This window comes from Pseudophryne corroboree, chromosome 3 (assembly GCF_028390025.1).
Source record: "Pseudophryne corroboree isolate aPseCor3 chromosome 3, aPseCor3.hap2, whole genome shotgun sequence".
NCBI lineage: Eukaryota > Metazoa > Chordata > Amphibia > Anura > Myobatrachidae > Pseudophryne > Pseudophryne corroboree.
The window spans coordinates 85567638-85592916 of NC_086446.1; the positions used below are offsets into that span (position 1 = coordinate 85567638).

The window sequence follows — 25279 nt, forward strand, 5'->3', positions numbered from 1 at the left end:
CTATAAGTATCATTAATAAATTGATGAAGGTAAACTGGCAGCCCGGTTTTTTGATGGAGGGAGATTTATCCCTAATAAAGGATTGTTCCAGTTATCCAGTTTGGACTATAGTGTCAACCAATTAGATAAATTTGGGACTTTTTATGGCTTTGTTTGGAGATTTATATATATTGACAGCTGATTATGGTGATATTTATGTGGATGATGGTTTTTAAGATAAATGTATAACAATATTAGGAGATTTAATATATGTTTAGAAACAGTGGAACCTGATTGGCCAGGATGGACATGTGACATGGTCAGTTAGGTATAAAGAGACTAGGGGGTCACTTCCACTGCATACCCTGAGGAAGGATTTTATCCGAAACGCGTTGGTGTTTCACAGGAGGACCCTGGGCTGCACTTCTTCACGGTGGTTGGCATTACTCTTTGGGTAACTTTTGCTCTCCTTAAACCCCTTTAAATTGGGAGTATTTACCCAGTCCTTCCTACCGGTACCATTGGAAGTGGCCCCACTACTTTTTATTTAGGGTACCTCTTGTGGTATTTTATTTTATTTATTTTGTGCTTTTTATATATTCTGTCTTTGGTTTTATTCCCACATCATCGGTGGGTTTTTTGAATAAAGACATATGTTTTTTCACCATTTGCTGTCATTTGGAGCTATTTGATTGGAGGTAACAACGGTCCCGACACGAACAAGGACTGGAAAAGATACCTTTCAGCGCATATAGGGCTTATCCTAAAGGTAAGCCTGGTGTAGATAAGCCGTGGGCTGTCGACTATATGAAGTATGAAAGAAACCTTTATGTGAATGCATCTTATTCAATACAGGTCAGTCACTAAGAAAAGTGACTTTGAAAGTTCTGTGGAATTATCATTACCAGCTAATGGACGTATTGCATGTTGTGTTCTTTGTTTGAGAAACAGGAACATATACGGATCTGGAATTTGTATATAGCATCGCTGGGAGATCGCCTCTTTCTGTTTCTATTGTATTTAAAGAGGAGTGGTGCTCCTTTTTGGGGATCTGCCGAGCTGAAGCTAGGGCGCAAGTTACTTTTCAAATTTTTTTTTAAAGCCGTTGCCATGTCCGAAGAGAATCCTTCCAGTGAGGTTAGGCGGGATCTGATGTGCGATATCTCCGACTGAACAGCAGCAATTTCCGAGCGGACTGTTTCTCTGACCCTACCCTCCAAATGCTCAAAGTCCTGTTTTGTTGGCAGGGCCTGAAGAAGGTTCAAAATCTGAGAGAAGCTGCCCGGATCCGTCGCAGTGTGTTGGTCTGCCACAAGGGCACCCGCTTGAGAAGCAGACTCCAAAACTGGCGATAGACTTGGGGTCGAAGACGAAAAAATATCTCCCGTGGGGGCGGAGCCCTGGGGAAGGAGAAATTGCCCCATGTCAGCAGAAGGAGGAGTATCCATTGCACGTATCGGAGTGACCTTTTGCGACTTCCTCCCTCACCCTTGCGATCCTCTTTTACCTCTCACCATGAGGTGCCCAAGTTATATCAGTAGAGCTTCTAGACTAGTGCTGTGTGATTAGAGCAGCATCCCGTCAGGGCAAGCACCGGCACATAGCCCTCAGAATCGACGTGGCTAGCCGGACATTAGTGAGGGAGTACACTTGCAAAGAAGAAACAGTAGGCACAGTAAGCCCATATGGCCCCAGAGGGGCGGCCCAACATCATAAATTTACGGATAGCAGGTAAATTAGAAAAAAATCCATCTTTTGCTGTTACACAGATATTGCAGTAGAAACAGAAGATGGAGGCTGGGCGCAAAGTAAACAATGAAAGAAGCAGGGTGACCGCAGCTCTCCGCTCCCAGACAGCAGGCAGTCCGCCAGGCCCACAATGCAGTGAGCCCCTATGAGAGACTAGTGTGTCTGTGCGCTGCCCCGGGTATCACAGAGGGTGAGCAGCTGCAGACCAACAGAGTCAGAGCATCTAACAGTGAAACAGGACTGTGGTGATGCAGGGCATATATAGCGCCAACCCCAAGATGGCCACCGCACTTCAATAATACCGGCTTCCACGGGGGTGTTTCAGCAGTCAGCCACCAGCAAGGGGGGGAGGCCTCCCAACGGGGGAGTAGGGGATAGAAGCCTGGTCAAGTGAGCTCCGTGGGTCCGCGCTACGGGCCGTGGAAGACTCAGGGGCTGAGCGGCGCCAGCCGCAAGATGGCCGCCACCTGCCGGTCACACGCGGCCTGGCCGTTACCTGAAGTGGAGCACCCAGCCTCCGGTTGCCTGCAGGGGATGATGATCCAGTGGTGGGGAGCGGTGCACAGGCGGGAGAGAGTGTCCGCCCCGCCAGCAGCGCAGACAGTCCTCCGCAGCGGCCTCCGTCTGTTGTCAAGGCCCCGGTTACCGCAGTGGAGGTGAGGGGGCCGCTGTGCGTGCGGGCGTCTCTGCCGAGGGTACGGGGACTTCAGCGACAGGCAGCGGGTCAGGCAGTGCCGATAGCCACTCCAGGGATGTCACTGCAGCAGGTGTCCTCTGGATTTGGGACTTTTGGTTCGCCCACCCGGGCAGGCTGGAAAATCGAGGTCCCGGCTTCAGAGTGGAGGTAGGCCGCAACCTGCAGGAGTGTTCTACAACACTCCCCGACTCCGCAGCACAAACCTATCCACCGCAGGTGATGAGCAAGGGTAGAAGGGACGTGGATGGGGCAAAGGGATAGGTAGGGAGAATATTTTAATGGAGAAGGATCTGGGAGCTCAGGGAATCTGCAGCCTCTCTCCTCAGCCGTCAGGCCACGCCCCTGTTCCTTCTCTGGCTTTACCAATGAAAATATTATGTTACTGACACTGCATTGACATTTAAGTACCTCTAAGAATAGGATTTTTCTGAATATTTTTTGTTCATCCCTTTTTATGTCCGGCAGGTGGACTTCACAGCAGGAACACCTCAGCGGGACATCTCATTTCATCAGGAGATTGTGAAATGGAAGTAAATGTCACCCAAGATACTTGAAGTCAATTCCCAGATAGCCCCGGTATCCATCCAGTACTTCCCGGTGCAGCTAGCTCATCGGACGGCTTTGGATACGGAAGAGGTTATCGTGATAACTTAGATATAATTATAAATGAAATTGTTCGCAAAACTGACGCTGTATCACAATACGGGAAGTTTCTTAATCCCAAATCCAAATTTCCATGTTCGCAGTGTGGGAAATTATTCGGGACCAAATCTGGTTGAGTTTCGCATCAGAAAAGTCACACAGGCGGCCAACTGTTCCCGTGTTCCGAGTTCGGGAAATATTTTCCATGGAAGAGAGATATGGTTATACATCAGAGGACTCACACTGGGGAACGGCCCCTTGTATGCACTGAGTGTGGGAAAGGTTTTATGTGTAAGAGATCACTTGTCCATCACCAGATAACACACAGACCCGATAAACCATTTCCGTGTTCAGAGTGTGATAAAAGTTTTGGATCTAAGTCACGTCTGATTTTACATCAGAAAATTCACACAGGGGAGAAACAATTTTTCTCATACGTCCTAGAGGATGCTGGGATCCACTTCATGACCATGGGGTATAGACGGTTCCGCAGGAGCCATGGGCACTCTTAAGACTTTTCAATGGGTGTGAACTGGCTCCTCCCTCTATGCCCCTCCTCCAGACCCCAGTTTTAGAAATGTGCCCAGGCAGACTGGATGCACTCCAGGGGAGCTCTACTGAGCTTCTCTGAAAAGACTTATGTTAGGTTTTTTATTTTCAGGGAGAACTGCTGGCAACAGTCTCCCTGCTTCATGGGACTGAGGGGGCAGAAGTAGGAACCAACTTCCTGAAGAGTTTCATGGCTCTGCTTCTGGCTGACTGGACACCATTAGCTCCTGAAGGGTACTGAATGCTAGCCATGTCTAGATGCTCACTCCCACAGCACGCCGTCACCCCCCTCACAGAGCCAGACGTCAGAAGACAGGTGAGTAGAAGAAGACAGATCTTCTATCAAGTAAAGTGACGGCTGAGGTACCGCGCGGCTGGCGGGAGCCCAGCGCGCCATTGCTGCCCACACACACAGGCACTGCAGGGTGCAGGGGGGGGGCGCCCTGGGCAGCAAAAACACCTCTATAAACTGGCAAAAAGGGGGCACAAGATGCCCAGGCACAGCCCTACCCCCGCCAGTTTAAATATTATGCAAATTCTCTGAGGCAAAACGCGCCATTGTGGGGGCGGAGCTTCTTCCTCAGGTAGCCAGCACACTGCTCAGCGCCATTTTCTCTTCAGGGTGCAGAGACATCGCTGGTCCTCCTTCACTTCTGACTAGAAGTGTTAGGGTGCAAAACAGGGGGGGCACAAGCGAATTTGGTGCTTTATAAGTGTGTTTTACCGTGTAAAAAACGCTGCATGTCAGTGGGCATTCTGTGTTCACAGGCATTAGATACTGGTGCTGGGGTTGTGAACTGGCTGCTCCTAAACTGTCCCCCTCTGACAGATTTTACTGTGGGTCTGTCCCCTATAAGTCCGAGTGTGTCTGTGTGTGTGTTGTACACGTGTGTAAGACATGTCAGAGGCAGGGAGTTCCTCCCCGGAGGAAACCATTTTAGGGACACAGAAGTGTAATGTGGTGGCGCTGCCGGCACACCAAGAGCCTGCATGGGTGAAAGAAATACGTGATAGTATGCATCATATCAATAGGAGATTAGATAAGTCTGAATCTCATGCTGAATGCTGGAGACAATCTGTGGAAGATGTGATTTTTCAGGGTTCTGTTCTTCCATCCGCAGGTGACCCCTCTGGGTCACATAAGAAACCATTTGCGAACATTGTGAATACTGATACCGACACGGACACTGACTCCTGTATCGACGATAGTGACTCCAGGGAAATAGATCATAAATTGGCAAAAAATATACAATATATGATTGTAGCTATAAGGGAAGTGCTGGAAGTCACGGAAGCCACTCCGGTACCTCAGGAGAAGGCTTATTTCTATAAAGAAGAGAAATCTAAGGTCACTTTCACTCCTTCCCACAAGCTTAATACTCTCTTTGAAGGGATGTGGGTGAATCCCGAAAATAAATTTCGTATTCCCAAGAGAATTCAAATAGCTTATCCTTTCCCGGTGGAGGACAGGAAAAAATGGGAGTCACCCCCTGTGTTAGACAGTGCACTGTCCAGGTTGACAAAGAAGGTAATTCTTCCTGCACCTGGCACGGCTTCACTAAAGGAGCCGGCTAACCGGAAAATGGAAACTACATTGAAATCCATTTATGTTGCCAATGGTACACTGTTCAGGCCCACAATTGCTTGCGCATGGGTGAGTCGCGCTATTGAAAAATGGTCAGACAGCGTGTCATCAGAAATTGACATGATTGATAAAGATGAGATACTCCTTAAGTTAGGGAATATCAAAGACGCTGCCGCATACATACTAGAAACAATGAAAGATTCTTGAATGAAAATGAAAGACTCTTGAGTTCACAAGCCGCTACCATGGCAGTATCGGCTCGGAGGGCGTTGTGGATTCGCCAGTGGAACGCGGATGCAGATTCCAAAAGAAATATGGAGGCTCTCCATATAAAGGTGAGGCCTTATTTGGCGATGGACTGGATGCGTTAGTCTCTGCGGCTACCGCAGGTATGTCGAAATTTTTACCCTCTGCGCCTGCACCGGCAAAAAGGACATATCACTCTCACATGCAGTCCTTTCGGCCCAATAAATACAAGAAAGCGAGAGGATCCCCCTTCTTTGCAGGTAGGGAAAGAAGTCTGCAGCGGCTTCAGGTTCCCAGGAGCAGAAGTTTACCCCTACTTCTGCCAAATCTACAGCATGACGCTGGGGCTCCCTTGCAAGAGGCCGCTCAGGTGGGGGCACATCTCAAACTGTTCAGCCAAGGATGGATTCAGTCTGGCCTGGACCGCTGGGTTTTGCAGATAGTATCCCAGGGGTACAAGCTGGAGTTTCAAGACGTACCCCATGCCGATTTTTCAAATCGACCTTGCCAGCTTCTCTTCCAGAACGAGAGGCAGTAACAGCGGCAATTCAAATATTATGTCAGGATCAGGTCGTAGTCCTGGTACCTTTGTCACATCAAAGGGAGGGATTTTATTCCAGCCTCTTTGTAGTTCCGAAGCCGGACAGCTCGATCAGACCAATCCTAAACCTAAAAAATCTGAATCTCTACTTGAAACTGTTCAAGTTCAAGATGGAATCACTTAGGGCAGTGATTTCCAGTCTGGAGGAGGGGGATTACATGGTGTCAGTAGACATAAAGGATGCTTACATGCATGTTCCCAATTATCCTCTTCACCAGGCTTATCTGAGATTCGCGGTTCAGGATTGCCATTACCAATTCCAGACGTTGCCTTTCGGTCTCTCCACGGCGCCGAGGGTATTCACTACGGTGATGGCGGAGATGATGGTCCTCTGTCAAAAAGGAGTCAATATAATTCCTTATCTGGACGATCTCTTGATAAAGGCGAGATCCAGGGAGCAGTTGCTACAGAACTTCTCGCTCTCCCTGTCCATACTCCAACAACACGGTTGGATCATAAATTTTCCAAAGTCACAGTTGGAACCGACGACAAGATTGTCTTTTATCTGGATGATTCTGGACACAGAAGTTCAGAGAGTATTTCTTCAAGTGGAAAAGGCTCTGGAAATCCAGAAAATTGTAAAACAGATATTGAAACCATCAAGGGTGTCGATCTATCAGTGCATTCGGTTGTTGGGGAAGATGGTGGCGGCCTACGAGGCCATACAGTTTGGCAGGTTCCATGCCAGAGTATTCCAGTGGGACCTGTTGGACAAGTGTTCAGGATCCCACCTACACATGCACTGGAAGATAATCCTGCCAGGATTTCAGTCCTGTGGTGGCTACACAGCTCTTGCCTACTAGAGGGACGCAGGCTCGGGATTCAGGACTGGGTCCTGGTAACCACGGATGCAAGTCTCCGAGGCTGGGGAGCTGTCACTCAGGGGGAAAGCTTCCAAGGAAAATGGTCAAGTCAGGAAACCTGCCTTCACATAAACGTGCTGGAATTGAGAGCCATTTACAACGGCCTTCAACAAGCGGTACATCTTCTTCAAGATCATCCCGTGCAGATCCAGTCGGACAATGTAACAGCAGTCATGTACATAAACAGGCAGGGCGGAACGAAAAGCAGAGCGGCGATGGCAGAGGTGACAAAGATTCTCCTCTGGGCAGAAAGACATGTAACGGCTCTGTCGGCAATTTTCATTCCGGGAGTAGACAACTGGGAAGCGGACTTCCTCAGCAGACACGATCTCCATCCAGGAGAGTGGGGCCTCCACCAAGAAGTCTTCGCAGAGGTGACTAGTCTTTGGGGAGTTCATCAAGTAGACATGATGGCATCTCGTCGCAACAAGAAGATTCAGAAATATTGTTCCAGGTCGAGAGACCCTCAAGCAATAGCAGTGGATGCGCTAGTAACCCAGTGGGTATTTCAGTCAGTGTATTTCTTCCCTCCACTTCCGCTGATCCCAAAAGTTCTCAGAATCATAAGAAGAACAAGGGTTCGAGCAATCTTCATTGCCCCAGATTGGCCAAGGAGGGCTTGGTACCCAGATCTTCAGGAGTTGCTCATAAAAGATCCTTGGCCTCTTTCTCTTCGCGAGGACCTGCTGCAGCAGGGGCCATGCGTGTATCAAGACTTAACGCGGCTACGTTTGTCGGCATGGCTGTTAAGCGCCGGATCCTAGCTTGAAAGGGTATTCCAAAGGAAGTAATTCCCACACTTATTCAGGCCAGGAAAGGAGTAACGTCGAAACATTACCACCGTATTTGGAGAAAATATGTGTCTTGGTGTGAATCCAAGAAGGCTACTACGGAAGAGTTTCAGTTGGGATGTTTTCTCCATTTTCTGCAGGCTGGTGTGGAGGAGGGCCTTCGATTGGGGTCAATCAAGGTCAAGATTTTGGCCTTGTCAATTTTCTTCCAAAAACAATTGGCCGCTCTTCCAGAAGTTCAGACCTTCGTGAAAGCGGTCCTGCACATCCAGCCTCCATTTGTGCCTCCAGTGGCACCATGGGACCTTAATGTGTTGTTGCAGTTCCTTCAATCGGATTGATTTGAGCCTCTACAAGAGACAGAGTTGAAGTTTCTCACTTGGAAAGTGGTGATGCTTTTGGCATTGGCATTCGCAAGGTGGGTGTCTGGATTGGGAGCCTTGTCTCACAAGAGCCCTTACCTGGTCTTTCATGAGGATAGGGCAGAATGAAAGTGAACAAGCCCGTGTTCGGGTGAAACGCGTTTTTTACAGTGGGCACCTCTCCTGCTTGACATCTGAATGGGTGATATTTATTACCTTAATTGTCCTATTGGGGGCATTTTGCCTCTCTTAATCCTTTGCTCCTTTATTTTGATTAAGCACTTTTGCCCTAGATCGGTATAGCAATTGGTGACTCTGCTCCATTTTTTCTTCATTTAATTATTATGCTTATGTAAAGCAATTAACTAAGTTCCTGCATATATTCATGATTGCAGGAAATAACTTGGTGTTATTACATAATCAGCTGGCCTTAGGCAGCGCTTGAAAGGCATAACTCATGTGTCTGGTTACTTGAAATGGGTTTGTTTGGTGACCTTGCTCCATTTTTTCTTCACTTCATTCTTATGCCTATGAATAGCAATGAACAAAGTCTCTGCATATACTCATGATCGCAGGGAATGATTTGGTGTGATTTCGTAATTAGCTGGCCTTAGGCAGCATTTGATAAGCATAACTTATGTGTCGGTTTACTTGCGGACGTGTCACCAAGGGGATTGTTTGATAATTCATTAGTCTCTCTTATTTCCCTGTGTAAATACAAGCAATAACCGCCTCCAACAGGAGTTTATTATTATTTTTGCCACCACCGTAAATAACCATTTTTCATTCTTTCAGGCTATCATACCAGCTTTTTCAGATTCTTTAATGATATGTGTTAAATACACATAACCCTGTATTTAGCGGTTTCTCACAAATTACAGAACTTATTGATCAGTACAAGACCATATGACTATAGTTTTTGTTTGCTTCTCCGTTGCTGTGATACCTGCATGATATCTTTACCGTCACCAAAATTTACCATATTGAATTAATACAGGTGACTTTAGAGCATCATCTAAAAAACAGTGGTCATAATACTTCCTATATTTTCTCACCATATTCCTACTTTTCTTCCTTCTGTGAACTCTCATCCATGATTCTGGAGAACGTGTTCCCTAGGGACACATTTCTCCAGTCTAACGTGGACAGCAGATTCACACCTATCTACCTATCGTTTCATATCCTATCTCGAAATATAGTTTGATTAATCATTCATCCATTCTCTTTCATTTCTTTTTCCCCAGAAGGAATCAATCCTTCCTTTTCGGTGCACTCTCATTGGCGATATAGGGCAAGTTCTTCCTACGACCATACCCCTACGTTCACGCCCAAACTCGTCCGATCTTGGAAGCTAAACGGAGGTGGGCTAGGTCAGTACCTAGACAGGCGACTGCTAGGGAATACCTGGTGAAGTAGGAAGGCTTTCTTCCCTGTAGCAAAAACGCCAACAGCAGTATCACCACTCATACTCAATCCAACTATCTCTTTAATTTAATTTATATTGTGATTATTTACTCAGCTATGACAGTGGCAAACTGCAAGAATTGTTAAAAAGTGTGTGGGTTCTCCCACTCACGTATTTAACCCCACTTAGGGCCGCATTAATACAAACTAAGTTTGTACAGATCTCTGGCAGACGGAGGCAGCTTGAGATGTAGCTACTTTTCCTATATGCATTTATCCAGGTATAATTGAGATTTGAACATTTCATACATATATTTAAATAAAGAGAGACCTTCTTTCAGACACATTTTCCGCACCATACAACTATGGTTGTTTATGTCGAGTCTATCTCACCTTGAGGATTTATGTGGGGAGAAGGATACTAGCACAAGACAACATCTTTAAGAGTCATAGATTGACTATTTACTGACCATTTAAGGAAACTAATAAGAGTGCGCCCAAACAAGAGTCATACTTTTTCTCCTTGTACATATACTATTGCTTGCTTCTTATGACTCTGGGCGCACCGCCAGACGGATAGACAGGAATTTCCTAATACTATTGTCCAATTCTGGTTTTCAGATAATTTATTTAGCAATTTTGGAACAGGTTTGTGCAGGATCAAAAACTTTTGCTCCCTCTTTCATGAGGATAGGGCAGAGTTGAGAACTCACCAACATTTTCTTCCAAAGGTGGTTTCATCTTTCCACATAAACCAACCTATTGTGGTGCCAGTAGTTACTGACACGTTTACTGAGTCAAAGTCTCTAAATGTGGTTAGAGCTTTAAAGGTTTATGTCACTAGAACAGCTAGGATACGGAAAACAGCGGCTCTGTTTGTCCTGTATGCTCCCAACAAGATTGGGTGTCCTGCTTCCAAGCAGACTATTGCGCGCTGGATCAGAGGTACGATTCAGCATGCACATTCTACGGCTGGATTGTTGTTACCTACGTCGGTGAAGGCCCATTCTATTGGGAAGGTGGGCTCCTCCAGGGCGGCTGCCGAACAGCTACTTGGTCAGGGTCAAACACATTTGCTAAGTTCTACAAGTTTGACACCTTGGCCGATGAAGACCTCAAGTTCGGTCAATCGGTGCTGCAGAGTCATCCGCACTCTCCCGCCCGTACTGGAACTTTGGTATAAACCCAATGGTCATGAAGTGGACCCCAGCATCCTCTAGGACGTATGAGAAAACAGGATTTTAATACCTACCGGCAGAGGCGGATTGGCCATAGGATCTACAGTGAAGACATGTGGTCCTATTTATAGACATAATGAATAAGATGCCAAACTATTTGCATATATGAAAATTACTTTGACCCTTTGCCTGTGATTGCAGATGATCTAGTGTATGCTCTGTCTGCCTGCTTGGCTGACATATAAGATTGAGTGAATAGTGATTGGGATACGGTTGGTGTAATAAGCAAGAAAATATATCTTTCTAAAGAATGATATAGTTTCCTAAATTCTGAAGGTGTATCATATAATGTGCTCATAACATTTAATTTTATTTCCTTTTAACTTCCCCTTGATGCTGGACATCCCCACTATCCGGAAAGTCTTGGGGGGAGGGTACTGCCGCCATGGCCCATGGCTAGACCTTACATCTCTGATGCTGCCCATGTGGGGCCACCAGTATAAATTTTTCCAGGGCCGCTTTTTGTTCCCAATCCGCCCCTGCCTACCGGTAAATCCTTTTCTCCTAGTCCGTAGAGGATGCTGGGCGCCCGTCCCAGTGCGTACTTTACCTGCAGTTTTATTTATTAGAGTTACACATGTTGTGTTTTATTAGTTTCAGCATATTTGCTGTAATTGGTTCATGCCTGTTGGCGTGTGTTATGTTGAATGCCATGTTGTGCGGCATGGGTGAGGTGTGAGCTGGTATGTATCTCACCATTAGTATTAAAGTAAATCCTTTCCTCGAAATGTCCGTCTCCCTGGGCACAGCTCCTATAACTGGAGTCTGGAGGATGGGCATAGAGGGAGGAGCCAGTTCACACCCATTGAAAAGTCTTAAGAGTGCCCATGGCTCCTGCGGAACCATCTATACCCCATGGTCATGAAGTGGACCCCAGCATCCTCTAACAGTGGCGCACCCAGGGGGGGGGGGGGGGGGGGTTCCGGGCACCCAGAAACCCCCCTCCACCAGAAAAAATAAAAATAAAATAAATATATATATATATTTATTTTTTAGCTGCATGAGTATTATTAATGGCTGTCTAGCGTCCTCTGCAGCCTGCTGTCTTCCTGGTGGCACTTGTAAGTGCTTAATAAAAGTTTATTTTAATTATAGCACATATATATCCATGTGCATACATATATACACACATGTATATACATACATATAAACACACACACACATGATATATAGACATGCGTATATACGTGTACTGTATGTGTGTATTTATATATATATATGTATGCATGTTTAATATGCTATGTGTATATGTGTGTATGTATATATATATATATATGTGTGTGTGTGTGTGTGTGTGTGTATATACGGTATATATATATATATATATATATATATATATATGTGTGTGTGTGTAGATAGATATATACACAGACACACTAGTTTTACGGACCCAGCATATACTGGGTCACCTCAGTCCCCACCCCCGTGCTTGGCTCCACAGAGTTCTGGAACCCCCCCATGCAAATCCTGCGTTTGCCACTGTCTACGGACTAGGAGAAAAAGATTTACCGGTAGGTATTAAAATCCTGTTTCCTGTTCCGAGTGTGGGAAATGTTTTAGACTGAAGTCATCTCTCGTTACCCATGAGAGAATTCACACCGGTGCCATGCCGTACCCGTGTGCCGACTGCATGAAAAGTTTCAGACAGATCAGCGTCTTTATTACACATAAGAGGACTCACACTGGTGAGAAACCCTATCCCTGTACGGAGTGTGACAAATGTTTTTCTAATTTTTCTGGTCTTATTGAACATCGTAGAAGGCACACTGGGAAAATGCCGTTTCCATGTCCTGAGTGTGATAAGTGTTTCACACATAAATCCTGTCTGGTTAACTATCAGAAAATTCACACTGGTGAAAAGTAATTTTCATGCTGAGAATGTAGGAAATGCAGATCTCAGGCTTTGTGCAATATGGGAAAATGCACCCTGGTTAAAAGCCCAATTTAATATTCTTTTCTCTAGCATCCATAAGTGATATTGGGGGAAACTAGTACGATGGGGTATAGACGGGGTCCAAAGTAGCCGGTGCACTTTAAATTTCTTCAACTGGGTGTGCTGGCTCCTCCCCTTTATGCTCCCTCCAATAGGCAGTTTAGAAAAAAGTGCCCTCAGGAGAGGATGCACAGCTCTGGAGCTCCAGAGAGTTTTCTTCAATTTCTTTTAATCTTTTATTTTTTTCGGCATGGGAGTTAGGGGGAGAGGGGGGGATGACGGTCCTGCAGAGCTGCTTCCCTGTTGCAGGACCACCGTCCTGAGGGGTTGTTGTTCAGCGGGGCATTGCGCCTTGGCTGCCACTGCCGCAGCACACCGCACACCCCTAACGCAGCCTGAAAGTGACATCGGTGGTGAGTACAAACCAGGGTCCCCCGGTTCAATGTGCGGCTGACCACGGGTGCGGCGTCCGGGACCCTCCCTGGGGGGTCCCACTAATAACACCGTGTGGAAACTGGCACAACCTAAGCACTTGTTGTGAGGTTTTGAGCAAGAATGGAGACTTTGCCAATATAATACTATTAGGTATCTCCGGCGCCATTGGAAGGGGCGGGGCTACCTCAGAGCGGGACCTGAGGTGTTTTGGCGCCTTCCTCTGCTTACTGCAGCACAGACAGAACACACAGCACTTCCTGATCCTCAGACACGCTGGATATCTGGTACAGAGTGTAGCAAAGAGGGAGAGCCGCTTGTGTACGCTATATAAATCCTCTTTAGGACAGGAATTGTTAGTGTTTACAGTGTTATAGTGAGCTGACAGCCTCACTGGGGCTGTGCAGCTCAGGGTGTGCTGGTGTCCTTCTCTCTCTGTGTCTCCTCTCACATGCAGTAGGGCAGGCTTGCACTATAACTGTCTGTGTGTATGTTATTGTGCTTACTGTGATATAGTATGCTGACAACCTCACTGGGGTTGTACAGCTCAGGGTGTGCTGGTGTCGTCTCTCTGTGTCTCCTCTCACATACAGTAGGGTAGGCTTGCACTATAACTGTCTGTGTGTATGTTATTGTGCTTACTGTGAAACATGGGTAAACAGAAGCTGTGCAGTGTATGTCACACCAGATTCTCTCCATTATCTAATGATTCTGTTTCCTGTGAACAATGCAGCCAATCTTCTCAAATCAGTTGAAGGGACTGGGGGAGAGGGTCCAGTGCCCCACTGGTTAGGGTCTCCTAAAACTATGATGTCAGATATGTCATCCCAGCTCACTGCTAATATGCAGAAAACTCAGCTACTACAACAAGCTGTAGCAGATTTAGCTGCTAGAGCAGATGCAGTACAGCCCCCTCCCCCCCCCCCCTCTCTCATGCAGGTCCACAGAAGCGTGGGTTACCTGCTCTACTCTCTGATACAGATGATGATATACAGGAGGATGGGGATGATTTGGATCCCGTTAGTGGGGATCCTGATTTTGCTCAGGTTATTGAACCCCTAATTCTGCCTATACGGGACGTGTTAAAGCTCCCTCTAGAGGACGCTGCGTCACAGCAGTCATTTTTCTTTATTCAAAACAAGCCCAATGTCACCTTCCCTGACTCTAATAGAGTTAGATGACCTATTCAAGTTGGCCTGGAAAGCTCCAGACAAAAAATTCCAAGTGCCCAAAATTTTTGCTCTCACTTTTCCATTTGCTCCTGAAGGTAGGAAATTTTGGAAGGAACCTCCTGGGGTGGATGTATCAGTCTCTCGCCTGTCCAAAAAGGCGGTGCTGCCTGCTCCGGGTTTCTTTACCATGAAGGATCCTGGGAATAGGAAAATAGAGACTACACTCAAATCTATTTACATGGCAGCAGGTGTATCACAAAGGCCGGTCATTGCGGGCTACTGTATGACCCATGCCATTCATTCCTGGGCCACTCAAATTCAGGGGGGCCTCTCGGTGATATGCCCTTGGTCACTATGGTGACCCTCCTACAACACATTCAGGACACTACACGTGTTCTCTGTGATTCGCTCAAGGAGATGGGAAACATTAATGCTAGGACATCTGTCATGGCAGTGTCGGCGCACAGTGCCTTGTGGTTGCGTCAGTAGATTGTGAACGCAGAATCCAAACGTAGTGTGCAAACTCTTCCCTTTTCTGGGGAATGGCTCTTTGGGTTTCTCCCCTCTGGGGCCGTGCCGGCGAGACGCTCCTATCCGGGGCGTTCTGTCCAGTTCTTTCGGTCTCATAGATTTCGATCTAAGGCCGGAGGTGTCTCAAATGCGACTAGAGGCACCAGCGGTAAGTCCAGAAAACCTGCAAGCACCAGTTGTCAGGAACAGTCCACCGGTTCTGCTAACGCTAAGGCCTCAGCATGACGGTGTCCACCCACCCTGAGGGGATCTCGAGATGTGAGCTCGGCTGCGTCACTTCAGCCGCGTCTGGGAGACTTCCTGCCAGGATACGTGGGTCAGAAGTCTAATTTCTCAAGGCTACAGGCTGGAGTTCAACAGTACTCCTCCCCAACGATTTTTGAGATCAAGCTTACCAGCTTCACCTGTAACAAAAGTTACCTTGCAGGATGCAACTCAAAAATTTCTACACACACAAGTGATTGTTCCGGTCCCTCCTCTGCTCAGAAGCAAGGAGTTTTATTCGAGCCTATTTGTGGTACCGAAACCGAATGGTTCGTTATGGCCAGTCTTGAACCTCAAATCTCTGAACCAGTATCTACAGGTGTTCAAGTTCAAGATGGAATCTCTCAAAGCCTGGAGGAAGGGGAATTCGTGGTATCCCTGGATGTCAAGGATGCATATCTGCACATTCCGATATGTACCCGCATCAAGCAGATTCACAGGACTGCCACTTCCAGTCCAGGCCTTGCCCTTTGGCCTATCCATGGCACAGAGGGTTAATTATTCTGCAGCTACGCTTGATGGGTGTGAACATAGTCCCTTACTTGGACGATCTCCTCATAAAGGTGGTGGCCAGGGATCTTCTGTTACAAAGCATCAACTTGACTACATGTCTTCTTACAGACCATGGGTAGATCCTCAATTTCCAAAAATCACACCTGTAACCATCACAGAGGCTTCACTTCCTGGGGATGATACTGGCTATGGACAAAGCCTTAACAATTCAGGCTATGGTCCGCTCTGTGCTTAGACCGCGCAGGATCTCGGTGCACCCTTGCATCTGACTACTGGGCACAATGGTGGCCTCCTACAAGGCAATCCAATACGGTCAGTTCCATGCATCTGTTCCAGCTGGATCTTTTGTACAAGTGGTCGGGGTCTCACCTGCACATGCATCAGAGGATATCCCTATTGCCGAAAGAAAGGATCTCCCTGTTATGGTGGCTACTAGTCTCTCACCTCATGGAGGGTCGATGTTTAGGAATCCAGTCTTGGACTCTGCTGCCATCGGATGCAAGCCTCCATGGTTGGGGGACTATGACCCAGAGGGCACAGTTCCAAGGGAGGTGGTCGAGTCAGGAGTCTTTTCTTCCGATAAATGTTCTGGAACTCAGGGCGATTTACTATGCCCTTCTACAGGCATTAACATTAAGCCATACAGGTACAGTCTGACAACACCACGGCAGTGGTGTACATAAACCATCAGGGCAGAACAAAAACCAGGGCCGCAATGCGAGAAGTCTCAAGGATACTCCTCTGGGTAGAGGCCAATGCAAGGGCCATATCGGCCATATTCATTCCGGGGGTGGACAGCTGGGAAGCAGACTTCCTCAGCAGGCACGACCTTCATCCGGGGGAATGGGGCCTTCACTCTCAGGTGTTTCAACAGCTGGTTCAACGGTAGGGCTGCCCACTTATAGACATGATGGCTTCTCATCTCAACAAGAAGCTCAGTTGCTACTGTTCCAGGATGAGGAATCCACAGGCTGCAGCGGTGGAAGCTCTTACAGCGCCGTGGACCTACCAGTTTGTCTATCTGTTCCCTCCGATTCCTCTCATTCCCAGAAATCTAAAAAGACTCAAAAGGGAAAGAGTACAAGCAATTATAATTGCCCCATATTGCCTCGCCGGGCCTGGTATGCGGACCTCCTGACCATGTCTCTCAAGGAGCCCTGACCTCTACTGCTTCTAAAGGACCTTCTTCCACAAGGGCTGTTCGTCTATCCAGACTTACTGCGGCTACGTTTGACGGCTTGGAAGTTGAGAGGGAGATTCTAGCCAGAAAAGGTCTTCCTTTCATCTCAACTATGGTCCAAGCCCGAAAGGTGGTCACGTCGATGCATTACCACTGTATCTAGAAGAAGTATGTTTCTTGGTGTGAGAGTAGAAAATATTCTATGATGGATTGTCAACTTGGCCGTTTTCTGCTCTTCCTGCAAGCAGGCGTGGATATGGGCCTAAGGTTAGGCTCCATCAAGGTTCAGATTTCGTCCCTATTTATTCTCTTCCAGAGAAAACTTGCTCTAATTCCGGAGGAACAAACGTTCCTGAAGGGTGTCCTTCACATGCAGTCACCCTTTGTCCCTCCCACGGCTCCGTGGGATCTCACGGTGGCCATGGCCATTCTCCGATCGGACTGGTTTGAACCTTTACACAGGGTGGACTTAAAAAATCTTGCTTGGAATACCGTCATGTTGTTGGCTTTGGCCTCTGCTAGTCATGTGTCGGAATTGGGGGTCTTATCCTGTAAGAGTCTTTATTTGATATTTCACGAGTATAGGGCGGAGCTCAGGACTCGCCCGCAGTTTTTGCAGAAAGTGGTATCTGCTTTTCACATGAATCAACCGATAGTGGTTCCGGTTTGTCTGACACTTCGTTGCTTCAAAGTTCTTGGACGCGGTTCGGGCTTTGAGGATTTACATCAAGAGGACTGCTCGTCACAGGAAGTCTGACTCGCTTTTTGTTCTTTACGACGCTACCAAGATTGGATGTCCTGCCCATTGGCTCAGGCTTACTATCCAACAGGCTTAATCTTTGGCAGCATTGCCTCTGTCGAGTTCTATTCAGGCCCACTCCACTAGGTCGTTGGGTTCCTCCTGGTGTGGCTGCCTGTGGCGTCTCGGCATTACAGTTGTGCCGAGTTGCTACTTGGTTGGGTTCAAACACGTTTGATAAGTTCTATAAGTTAGATACCTTGGCAGGTGAAGACCTTCAGTTTGGTCAGGAGGATGTGCGGGGATCTTGGCACTCTACCACCCGTTCTGGGAGCTTTGGGACTTCCCCATGGTACTAATACTTCCCAGTATTCCCTAGGACGTTAAAGAAAATAGGAATTTGATACCTACCGGTAATTCCTTTTCTCGTAGTCCATAGGGAATACTGGGCGACCGCCTCTGTGCTTCGTTTTTCCTGCTTACTTGGTTGTTAGTTCTTGGTTGGTTTTGCTATTTCTGTCCCTGTTCATGTTCTGGTTAGCATTGCTTTCCTTGGTTCTGGTTAGCGTTGCTATCTTTTTGTTCTGGTTTGCGTTGCAATCCTTTGTTACTGTTGTGTGTTGGGTCGTTGCCTCACTGCTATTATTGTATGTTTTCCTTTTCTGAAAGTCTGTACGTCTCCTCGGGCACAGTTTTCCTAGACTGAGTCTGCAGGAGGGGCATAGAGGGGAGGAGACAGCACACATTGAAGATTCCTTAAAGGGCCAGGCTCCAATGGACCCGATCTATACCCCATGGTACTACGGAGTACGAGAAAAGGAATTACTGGTAGGTATCAAATTCCTATTTTTCTGCAGCGGGTACGCTGGTATTCCACAGGGAATAGCATCAAGGTGTAGAGTTGGATCTTGATCCGAGGCACCAACAGGCTAAAGCTTTGACTGTTCCCAGGATGCCTTGCACCACCTCCTCTATAACCCCGCCTCCATGCACAGCAGCTCAGTTTTGCCAACCAGTCCAATGCAGTAGCAGGTAAAAGAGAAAACAGTTAGAAGCCACATACACTACATTCTCACGACAGGAGAAGTACCAGCAGCTAATGCCATACAAACCCAAAGAAGCTAAGTGCGTCAGGGTGGGTGCCCTGTGGAATCCAGTGTACCTCTCAAAAAGAGATTTAACAAAGTTAAGTTCTTACCATAAATCTGCACAGGAGCTCAGTTTGTAAGTTGGTGCCTGTAGTGCAGGCAGCTAACAGGAAGGGCTGCGCCAGGCAGCCCTGAAAAGAGCTTTTTTGAAGAAAAGAAGACTTCAAGGGCCGCAGCACAGGCAAGCACTTAGTAGTGCTATATGTCAGTCGGACATAGCGTGCTGCAGCTCCCTCACCTCCCCCAGTGGTGTTGTATACTCCCGCGCCATGGTTGCTGGGTACTTACAGCGGAGGCGCTCCGGCTTCATCAGGCACACACACCGCCGCTGCTCTGCAGGATCGCATGGCCGCAAGTACAGGCTCTGACCTGTAGCCCGTCCCCCCAGCCCCAGGCGCCATTTACTGCAAATGTTCTCACCCTGGAGCTGCATCTCTCTCTCTCCCTCACTCCCTGTCAGCGTTTGGGCGCCATCACACATAGCTGCGCTGATCTAGGACTGCTGGGCTTGTCTCCTCTGTAAAGCTGCCTGCCTCGCCAGCGCCATGCATTTACAGGACACTTAAGTATTCTACATGTCGTTTAGACAGTGTTAGTTAAGAACAAGTGCATAACTACAGGGATATTTAGTACAAGTATCCTGTGGTATACATCCAGTATTACTATGCATTGTTATATCTGTATACATACATAGCTTTCATTAGTATTGCTAGTCCAGTGCAGTTTTATAGTTGTGTGTAATAATTTCTGCATTGTACATGTGACTGTGTGTACCAATAGCTGCTGTGTGGTTCTTATTCTGTGTATCTCATGTCACGCCTAGCAAAGATTGGGGATCCGGCAGCTGAGACTTGCCAAAGGAGGTAGCAGGCTGGGGAAGAACAAAATGAGGGGGTTGGATATAGTTCCTTTGCATGGGATACGGAGCAATGAAGGATGTAGGCGGAGTTTGAGAGTCAATGAAAAGTATTTATTATGTACAGAGCAGAGGTAGAAAACTGAGGTTGATGAACGGTGACTTGAGAACGTGGTCGTAGACAAAGAACTGTGGAACTGTGGGTGAGAGTAAAACGAGGCTGAAGACAAGAACCGTGGACTGCGACTTATGAGAAGAAACTGCGGTAGAGGAGCTGAGAACTGAGGACTGTGGCTTGAAAGATGAAGCTGGAGATAACGAGCTGAGGACTGTGAATGGTGGTTCGAGGACTTGGCTGGAAGCAAGAATCTGCGGACTGTGGCTTGGAGGACAAGGCAAGAGACCCGGGGTCGTCCGTGCCCAAAGGGTCTTACTGAACCGGGTTTTCCAAGAGCGTCTCCACGGGCAGCAGCAGGCTAGGAACGGGAAAACTGCAGCAGCATCTGAGAACTGGCAAAGCAGGGTTAGAAGTACCAGAATATAGCAGGAATCCTGGGAGCACAGGCTAAAGCACCTACAACAGGGTTGTAACTTGAAGCACTGGCATCCCTGTCCTAAACCAGCCCCCTTTTATAGGAAGAAGTCTCCCTGGATTGGCTGGAAAACTAGGAACAGGAATTATGTCAGAAACTTGGTCTCCAACATGGCGGCGCCCAGTAATGCAGACCTTTTCTGACAACATGCTGCTCACTGCCCCTGGTCTCCTAGGCAACGGCTTAGCGAGAGCGAGCTGCTGCAGCGGCGTCCCGCCGCCACGATCGGACCCCCTCAACGCCATTACCGCTGCCTGTACCCTTGAACCCAGCGCCGCAGCCCTTCACCGCCGCTGCCCGGCCGCCCTTGAAGCCCGCCCCGCGGCCCCAGCGTTCCGGTAAGACCTCGGACGCTGACATCTCGCACATATTGCTATCCCTATATTCTGTATCCTGAGGGGGCTAGGTGCGTCAGGGTCCTATATATATATATATATATATATATATATATATATATATATACATATATGTATGTATGTATGTATATATATATATATATATATATATATGTATGTATATATATATATATATATATGTGTGTGTTTCACAGGATATACTACATTGGTATCCTTCTCTGTGTATCTCAGTCACCACATACCACTTAAGTCTTCAGGTTTGTGTTCTGCATCTGCGGTCACACTGCACAGGGGGTTTCTGTCAGGTACTGTGTCTGGCTATATTGTACTGTTACGCCCTAGGGCTACGTTTCTATATAATGTCTGCTACACGGGGCGGGAAATCCGTGGTGGAGCCTGTGGCATGCAGTGCTGACTTTCTCCAGCTGAGGGTCCAAGTACTGGGGGGTTATATACCCCTCAGTCAGCCTGTAGCACCGGTGGCACACCAAGAACCACCTTGGACTGCTTTTTCTAATCTGCTGACTACGCTAGTAACGAGACCTATGCCCCCTGTGGGACCTCCTGTGCCATTACAGCCACATATTGATCCTGCAGTTAATCCGCCATGGGCAGATACTCTGTCAACTCAGTTACAGCAACTAAATCGGTCTTTGGTCAAACAAAAATTTAACCCTCACCCCCCTAAGACCTAACAGTCTTCTAAGCGGGCTATTACCTCCTCACAATCCGCGCATGTTACGGACACTTCATCAGATGAAGATGGCGTATACACTGACCCCACAGACACTGATGCAGATGCTTCTGATGGAAAATCTGTTTCACCGGTGGATGTTCCTGACCTTTTGGAGGCTGTCAGGCTGATCCTTCAGATTGAGGATGAACCCGTACCTCCAGATACAGTACATCTAAGAAACCTGATAAATTCAAACTTCAGGAGGCCGCTAAATTAGTTTTACCACATTCTGACCTGTTAGTTGACATACGTCAGGAATACTGGGAGTCTCCAGAAAAGAAATCCGCCCTCTCTTAAAAGATGCTAGCTCGTTATGCCCACGCTGCAGCTATAAGTAAGAATTGGGTAACACCGCCACCGGTAGACTCGCATGTCGCGCGTCTGGTGGTGTCATCTACTCTGCCTGTCACTACCGTCACCTCTCTGAAAGAACCGACGGATAAGCATGTGGATTGTTTGAAGTCTATTTACACTCTCACTGGTGCTGTGCATAGACCCACTATAGCGGCTTCTTGGGCTGCGAAGCCTATTGAAGCCTGGGTTCAAGAAGTTGAAGCGGAGCTACCTTCTAATTTTTCTGATAATGCCAGACAGTGTCTTTCATATATTGTCACAGCCTCTCATTATATTCAGGAGGCGGCCTCTGATGCCGGCCAAGGCGCCTCCTACGTCCATTCTGGCTCACCGGATTCTGTGGTTGCGGTCCTGGTCTGGGGATCTGGACTCTAAAAAGACCTTGGAGGTTATCCTTTTTAAGGGAGACATCCTGTTTGGGGAAGATTTGAACAAGATTGTTGCTGACTTAGCGTCTGCAAAAACTGCATGTCTGCCGAGTACTAATCCTTCGGCTCCGAAGGCTAAAAGTACCACTTTTCGTTCCTTTCAACCTCCAAGTAAAGCAAAGGGTCAGGCGTACCTGAAACAGGCGCGCACTTCCAAAACCTCTAAGCCCAAACCTAAACGTTCTTGGGTGGCCCGTCAGCCTGTTTCCAAACCTGAAAAGCCTGCTGCATGACGGGGCGGGCCTCCCCTTGGGGGATCCCAGGGTGGGAGGCCGACTTCTCCAGTTCGCCCAGGTATGGTTAAAGACCACTTCAGATGCCTGGGTAAGGGAAGTCATCACTCACGGATACGCCATCTCTTTCAGGAGCAGTCCCCCTCACCAGTTTTGCTTGACAAACATCCCTTCGGATCTGGTGAAAGCAAATACTCTCCAATTGGTGGTTCAATCCCTTCTGGACACAGGAGTGATAGTGCCGGTGCCTCTGGCTCAGAGAGGAAGGAGTTACTGTTCAACGTTGTTCCTAGTTCCGAAACCGAATGGATCCTTCTGGCCCATTCTCAACCTCAAGTCTTTGAACGAATTTGTGAAGGTTTCCAAGTTCCGTATGGAAACTCTTCATTCTATCATTCTGGCTTTGGACTATATGATATCCCTAGACATACAGGATGCTTACCTACATATTCCTATTGCCAGTTCGCATCAGCAATACCTGCGGTTTGCTATTGGCAACAATGATCAATTCCAGGCCTTGCCTTTTGGCCTCACCACGGCTCCACGAATCCTCACCAAGGTCATGGCGGTTATGACAGCCCTACTCCGTTGTCAGGGTATCAGGATCCTACCGTATCTGGACAATTTGTTGATCCTGGTGAACTCCCCAGAGGTTCTCCTCTGTCATCTGGATCTGACTGTCCAATTCCTGCAAGCCCACGGGTGGCTCATCAACTGAAAGAAATCCTCCCTGGTCCCTGCTCAGAGCATGGTGCACCTGGGGGCATTGTTGGACACACTCAACCAACGGTTGTTCTTGTCTCCAGAGAAGATCCTGAAGCTTCAGGACAGGATAAGATGCTTCCTTTCTCGTCCACGAGTGTCAATACACTCGGCGATGCAAGTACTAGGCCTCATGGTGTCGGCTTTCGACATGGTGGAGTATGCTCAGTTTCACTCTTGCCCTCTGCAGAAGCTAATACTTGCCAAGTGGGACGGCCTGCCTCACTGGATCAGATCTCACATGATCTCCTTAACTCCAGAGGTTCGTCTGTCACTGACCTGGTGGCTACAGGATCAACAATTGAGCAGGGGTCGTCCCTTCAGGATCTCCGACTGGGTCCTTCTGACGACGGATTCAGTCTGCGCGGTTGGGGTGCGGTGTTGGAGCAATACTCTCTTCAGGGTTGGTGGACCCGAGAGGAATCTCTCCTCCCGATACATATTCTGGAGTTGCAGGCAGTGTTCAATGCTCTGAAACTTGCCCTGCCTTTGGTACAGAACAGGCCTGTTCAAGTACAATCGAACAACGCCACCATGGTTGCATACATAAATCTTCAAGGCAGCATGCGAAGCCGCATGGCATTGATGGAAGTTTCAAAGATTCTTCATTGGGCGGAACGCCATCTGCCAGCCACAATCACAAAGTTCTGATCTTTGGAGCAAGGACAAGGAATCCTCAAGCAGCGTTCGTGGACGCACTGGCAATTCCATGGAATGTTCGGCTGCCGTACGTGTTCCCTCCGGTGTCATTCCTGCCCAGGGTAATAAGGAAGTTCAAACAAGAAGGCGGAATCTTACTTCTGATCACTCCAGTGTGGCCCAGACGGTATTAGTTCTCAGACCTACAGGGTCTCTCAATAGAGCATCCTCTTCTACTTCCTCAACGCCCAGACCTCCTCGTTCAGGGCCCCTGTGTCTACCAGGATTTGGCCTGACTGGCTTTGATGGCGTGGCTCTTGAAGCCTCCGTCCTAAGGGCCAAGGGATTTTCTGAGGCGGTCATTCAAACGATGTTGAAAGCTCGTAAACCGGCTTTGGCTCGGATTTATCATGGAGTCTGGAATTCTTACCTCACCTGGTGTGCGGATAAGAATTATGATGCATACAAGTTCAGTACTGCCAAACTTTTAGCGTTATTGCAGCCAGGTATGGACTTAGGCCTTCGTCTGGCCTCCCTCAAGGTTCATGTTTCTGCCTTGTCGGTGTGGTTTCAGAGGAAAATTGCATCTCTGCCAGATGTTCATACTTTCACTCAGGGTGTTCTAAGGCTTCAACTTCCCTTTGTCCCTCCGGTGGATCCTTGGGATTTGTCTGTTGTTCTAGATGCCCTGCAAGAGTCTCCGTTTGAGCCTCTTGAGTCTGTGGACCTTAAATGGCTTTGCTTAAGGTCTTGTTTTTGCTGGCTATTGCCTCTGCTAGACGGGTTTCAGACTTGGGTGCCTTGTCATGTTGGTCACCCTTTCTGATCTTTCACCGTGACCGTGCGGTTCTTCGAATACGCCCTGGTTATTTGCCTAAGGTGGTGTCATCTTTCCACCTTAACCAAGAGATTGTTTTTCCGGCCTTTATCTCTCCTAGTTTGTCCTCCAAAGAGCGGTCTTTGGATGTGGTACGGGCTCTCCGTATCTATGTGAAGAGAACTGCCTCCCATAGGAGGTCTGATTCTCTTTGTTCTTTTTGTTTTTCATAAACGTGGCTGGCCTGCTAATAAGCAGACCTTGGCCAGATGGATTAGAATGGTGATTGCACAAGCTTATGTACAGGCTGGTCTTCCAGCTCCTGCTACTATCAAGGCCCATTCTACTGTTGGACCTTCTTGGGCGGCCCGCCGTGGCGCATCCCTAGAACAATTGTGCAAGGCGGCTAAGTGGTCCTCAGTGAACATGTTCATAAGGTTCTATGCCTTCAATACTTCCGCCTCCCAGGATGCTTCGTTTGGGCTCCGGGTTCTTGTGCCCGCTACAGTGCGTCCCCTTCCATGAGGAACTGCTTTAGGACATCCCCGATGTTATTCCCTGTGGAATACCAGTTTACCCCGCTTCAGAAAACGAGATTTATGGTAAGAACTTAACTTTGTTAAATCTCTTTCTGCGAGTGTGAAGATACGGGGTTCTTCTAATCACTCAGACACAGAGCCGATGAAACCAAAGTGATGGTTTATTTCTCACTGCACACAGGAATAGATAATTCACAGGAAACACAGGACGTAAGTATAGCCCAGAAACAGTATACAGGTAGCAGTCCAGATCGTAAGTCCCAGTAGAGGATTTAGGTCCACAGCAATTCCACACAGAAGTTCCAGATAAACAGGTCCACACAGCAGAACTATCACTAAGCCTACACA

General features: G+C 47.7%; 1 long non-coding RNA gene and 1 pseudogene across 3 annotated transcripts in view; both read left to right on the plus strand.

Annotated features, from left to right (window-relative positions):
• The first annotated feature begins 2035 nt into the window (after positions 1-2035).
• Positions 2036-25279, plus strand: part of LOC135057070 (uncharacterized) — a 51696-nt gene continuing 28452 nt past the window's right edge. Inside the window, exons 1-2 of one of the 3 annotated variants that reach the window (XR_010244122.1) lie at positions 2036-2641; positions 2891-3061. This is a non-coding gene — a long non-coding RNA (uncharacterized LOC135057070). The remainder of the gene's footprint in view (positions 2642-2890; positions 3062-25279) is intronic. The other 2 variants (XR_010244124.1, XR_010244123.1) reach the window with 2 other exon arrangements.
• On the plus strand, positions 9365-9483 carry LOC134898059 (5S ribosomal RNA; annotated as a pseudogene).